Raw genomic sequence first — 6000 nt, forward strand, 5'->3', positions numbered from 1 at the left:
TGGAGACCACCACGGCCAGTGGATCTGGACCCAAGGGACCTGAACAGAAGCACCAACCAAGAACAAGGCATGCAGAGTACCCTGACGCCCTGTTCAGATTTGGGTGATGGACAGCTCATGCTCCATGTGTATGGGGACTGGGGACGATGGGGACTGCCTCTGACATGAACTCTGGTGCCTGTGATTTGATCACTGCCCCTTGCTGACTTGGCCTTGGTGGCACACAGAGGAAGGGAATGCAGGCTACCTTGATGAGACGAGATAGACTACTACAAAACGTTGGGGGAAGAGGCCCCCCATGAGAGTTCTAGGGGAGGAGAATAGGGCAGAAGAAGGAAGGAGGGTGGGAGCTAGAAGGTAAGAGTGAGTAGATAACAGTTGTGATGTAATGTGAATAAATTATGACAAAAAGGAAGAAAAGGAAAAAAGAAGAAAAAAGTTCTTCTAAATTTTATAATATATACAAGATATGTTGAATCAAAAATTTTATAAACACTGAAGTTAAAATGTTATTTATCTGGATTCAATTATTGCATGACATATATTAGTACTAAATTACCACATGGTACCCCATGAATTTGGAGTTTAAATTATCAGATTTAAAAAGAAACACTAAGAATTACACAGGATTCTTATTAAATTAAATATATCATAGTTTATTCATGAAGGATAACTAAATACTCCTCTAATGTGATACTTAAAATATTTAAATATCATTTAAAGATTATTATTTGAAACATATCTGAATAACTTTACCCTCATTGAATTATTTGAAGGACTATTTCACTTATTGTTGAGTAAGTGAAAAACATGCAGTATCAAATTTTTGGAAATACAAATTTGAATAATTAAACTTGGTAATTCCACCACATAAAATATTTTTGTGTTTTTATTAATTGTTAAAGAATTTTATATCTGTATTTTGTTCTTATTTACCTCTATTGCCCATTTTCCTCCCTATGTTATAATGTATATCAATTACATATGTGTGTATATGTATATACATATATATATAATTAAAATGTCAATATATTTTTCCAGTTACAGGAGGCTTGCATTTCCAAAGAAAGTATGTAATATCATAGTTATATGAATGCTACATATTGAAAGGCAGAAAAGTCATTTTTGAGGTTAATTTATGGATATAAGGTAGGAGGTGTTAAAACTGTAAAACATTTGAAGGCTTATGGTGCCATGGCAACTAATTTTTTTAAAAAGTCACAATAGACCTAATAAAATTCTTTCTTCACAAGGAACTGAGAAATCTGGAAACTCCAGACATTTCAATTTAATGGTTATTTAATTTTCTATAGGGCCCTGCTATTTTTGTTAATTCTCTATGATTAAATTCTTAAACTTACTAAACGAGAAATTACAGTAATTAGAATAAAATATAGATGTTTCCACACAAATATAAAATAATATGTCTATAATATATTAGAAGCAGCATTATTTTTATATCAAATGGGTTTTGATGGTAAATAGCATTGGCTAGAGATTACGATATTTCTAAATCATAAAAAATACATACTTTAATGAACATGCACAATTCATTGAATATCTATTCAGCATAGGCATTGTGCTTCTATGATGATATCCAACATCTGTTGAATAATTTCATATGATACATGTAGAGTGCTTTATATTATTATCATAGCCTACAGAACAATATGGGGTACATTTAATTGACTTAATTTTTGCCTGGTATAAAAGGAGCCTCAGTTAAAATCAACCCACTCCCAGTGTTTGATATTTTTTGAAAAGTAAATGGGAACTGCATGCTTTTTCTGTACTACTGTACTCCTTTTTTCTAATACACCACATTTCCTGTGCTTCATGAATAAAACCTAGCAAATTATTAAATATCAGTATTTGCAAGCAATGTATCTCTAAGTGCCTTCTTTTTTAAGGAATTAATTTTTGCCTCATGTTCTGGTTGATATTGTAGGTAGTATACAGTGCCTTTCTCCTTCAAAGATGTCTCCATGCAAATGCTCATAATCTGGGACATTTCCTCAGAGCACCTTCACTAAGGTAAGCAGAATACTCAGTTTTTATGAACGTCTGCTGTTCCGCTTTGTCTACATAAACTATTCAGATCATATTTCCCTATGACTAAAAATATTGACAACCTTTTCATTTCAGTTTTCATCTTTTACTATTTCTTACATGTACATAATAAATTTTGGTGGTTTTATAGATTTTCTTTCCAGATCTAATGTTCTTTGCTCCTGAAACCCTTTATTGCCCCACCAAACCTTTGTACTCTGTCTGTCTCTTTTTGAGCCATTGACTTTATATATATATTACTTTAAAAATTTTTTTTATTAATTTATTCTTGTTACATCTCAATGCTTATCCCATCCCTTGTATCCTCCCATTCTTCCCTCCCTCCCATTTTCCCCTTATTCTCCTCCCATATGACTGTGTCTTAGGGGTGTTTTCTCCCCCTGTATATGCTCATAGGGTATCAAGTCTCTTCTTGGTAACCTGCTGTCCTTCCTCTGAGTGCCACCAGGTCTCCCACTCCAGGGGACATGGTCAAATGTGAGGCACCAGAGTTCATCTGAAAGTCATACCGCACTCTCCACCTAACTGTGGAGAATGTTCTGTCCATTGGCTAGATCTGGGTAGGGGCTTAAAGTTTACCGCCTGTATTGTCCTTGGCTGGTACCTTAGTTGAATGGAACCCCTAGGCCCAAATCTGCTTATCATAATGTTCTACTGGTAGGTTTCTAGGACCCTCTGGATCCTTCTACTTTGCTAGTCTCCCATGCTTCTCTCATGTAGAGTCCCAATAGGATGTCCTCCCCTCTATCCCAGTTTCCTGGTAAGTGAAGGCTTTCATGGGACATGCCCCTTGGGCTAGTATGCAGATATAAGTGAGTATATACCATTTAAGTCTTTCTGTTTCTGGTTAACTCACTCATTATGATCATTTCTAGCTCAATCCATTTGTCCACAAATTTCGGGAATTCCTTGTTTTTAATAGCTGAGTAGTATTCCATAGTGTATATGTACCACAGTTTCTTTATCCATTCTTCTACTGAGGGGCACTTAGGCTGTTTCCATGTTCTGGCAATTATGAATAAGGCTGCTATGAACATGGTTGAGCAAATTTTCTTGTTGTGTGCTGGAGCATCTTCTGGGTATATTTCAAGGAGTGGAACAGCTGGCTCTTGAGGAAGCCCTATTCCTAGTTTTCTTAGATAGCACCAGATAGATTTCCAAAGCGGCTGTATGAGTTTGCATTCCCACCAGCAATGAAGGAGTGTTCCTCTCTCTCCACATCCTCACTAGCATGTGGTGTGCTATATATTTCTTTTTAAGACAGGGTTTCTCTGTGTATTCTTGGCTGTCCCGGAACTCACTCTGTAGACCAGGCTAACCTCGTACTCACAGAGAACCACCAGTATCTGCCCTCTGAGTGCTGGAATTAAAGGCATGCACCACCATGCCTGGTGTGAGCCACTGAGCTGTTTATATATTATATATACATTTATATTATTACACATATATACAATAGATTACTTATAGCAAGAAGAACCATGACACAATCAGGAATTATATAAATGTTACATTCGTAGTGTTTTGGCTATTTGTATTTGACAGCCTTGAAAAACTTGAAGAAGAAATCTTTCCTACCTCAGTGTGTCTAAAATTCTGAATGTAAATCAGTCTCCATCACATATTGTCATTATCAACTTAGAACACCAGCTAGACATAATAACATCTTAACCCTTGAACAATTAAGCTTCATTATAAAACTAAGCTACCTAGTCTTCAGATCCCTCGGAGACTTGAGAAAAAGTAATCTTGATTATCTGAGTGTGCCGGGAGTGCAGGTTATTAGCTTTCCAAATGAAAAGATGACAGAGACAGTTTGCTACCTGAATACTCACCCATGCTCTCTATAACGTTGGAGCATCTTCTTCAGCCTTCTAGCCCAATGTATCTGACAGACATATTTGTGAGTCAGGAACTACTGAGGACTTGCTTACTCTGTCTTGGGAGAATTTGGCTCTTGACTCTGCATTTTAATGTGAATGCTTGCCTGAGCATGCATTAACATGGCTAAGAAATTTACTGTGTCATCTTGGAGACACCTTCCTTGTCTGACCTTATATTGTATCATCAAGTACTATACTTGTTTTTTTCTTTCCTGCTTCTATTTCTTTCTTTGATTCATTGTGTAGCTTCTATGCCTGTGGGTAATTAATCCATATGGAATTATGATGGATAGATTCACAAAATTTTGCAGTAATGATAGCAATCTAAATGCAGGATGGCTGGAATTAATTCAAAATCAAGCAAGTGATAAGTACGAGATATTTCAGCAATGCTTATCCATTTTGCACTATGCACCTTCACCGCACTTTTGCTTCTGGAGATGAAATGTGGACACTTCGGACTCTGCATGTGGTCACAACTGCAGTGCCAATCAATGCAGGGTTAAATAGCTTGTTTCAGATTCTAGACTGTTGTGTGTTATTAACTGTTGATGTTTAAGCGTTTTTATTTTATTTATTTATTTATTTATTTATTTATTTATTTATTTTTTATTTTTTTATTTTTTTTGCGTTTTTATTTTTTTTTCTATAGAAAATTTACATTTTAATACAGGAAACAACATTATAAAAGTTTCAGATCATCACTCATTAGTATGTAAGTGTTAATTTACTATAAGTACCAATGTATGTTTGGGGTGTATTATATCTAATTGTTTGACTTTTAAAAATAATTCTTGACTTTTCTAAAATTATTACTTTTTAAAAAAATTTTTTTATTAATTTATTCTTGTTACATCTCAATGGTTATCCCATCCCTTGTATCCTCCCATTCTTCCCTCCCTCCCATTTTTCCATTATTCCCCTCCCCTATGACTGTTCCTGAGGGGGATTACCTCCCCCTGTATATGCTCATAGGGTATCAAGTCTCTTCTTGGCAACCTGCTGTCCTTCCTCTGAGTGCCACCAGGTTACCCACTCAGGGGACATGGTCAAATGTGAGGCACCAGAGTACGGGAGAAAAAGTCATATCCCACGCTCCACTCAACTGTGGAGAATGTTATGACCATTCGCTAGATCTGGGTAGGGGGTATTGTCCTTGGTTGGTGCCTTAATTTGAGCGGGACCTCTGAGCCCAAATCTGCCTATCATAATGTTCTACTTGTAGGATTCTAGGACCCTCTGGATACTTCTACTTTGCTATTCTCCCATGCTTCTCTCATTTAGAGTCCCAGCTATTCCATTCCTTGGAATATACCCAGAAGATGCTCCAGCACACAACAAGAAAATTTGCTCAGTCATGTTCATAGCAGCCTTATTCATAATAGCCAGAACATGGAAACAGCCTAAGTGTCCCTCAGTAGAAGAATGGATAAAGAAACTATGGTACATATACACTATGGAATACTACTCAGCTATTAAAAACAAGGAATTCCCGAAATTTGTGGATAAATGGATTGAGCTAGAAATGATCATAATGAGTGAGTTAACCCAGAAGCAGAAAGACTCAAATGGTATATACTCACTTATATCTGCATACTAGGCCAAGAGGCATGTCCCACGAAAGCCTTCACTTACCAGGAAACTGGGACAGAGGGGAGGACATCCTATTGGGACCCTAAAATTATTACTTTAAATTTGGATTGAGACTATAGGAAAAGTTACAACATTTCTGAAATTGTTCTCAAAACACTTCTTATCACTTTCTACTATTATGTACTGTGAAGGTCTGTTCTCATCACAGATGATTTTAAAATCCCAGTATCAATAAACTCAGGGGAAAAAAGCCTGTAAATGCTCTGGATTCTTCAGTATCAAATATTCAGTCAATATCTAATTCATTCATCAAACACACCTGTTTCTTTAGTATGCAAATTTCATTTCATTTTAATAAATGGTAAATTATATGTATACTAAAGAATGATACAAAAATAAAATTTATGATGAGTTTAAAGGGGAATATTTTATTTATATATTAATTTTATATAATTAT

The sequence above is a fragment of the Acomys russatus genome, chromosome 18, assembly GCF_903995435.1.
Source record: "Acomys russatus chromosome 18, mAcoRus1.1, whole genome shotgun sequence".
Lineage (NCBI taxonomy): Eukaryota > Metazoa > Chordata > Mammalia > Rodentia > Muridae > Acomys > Acomys russatus.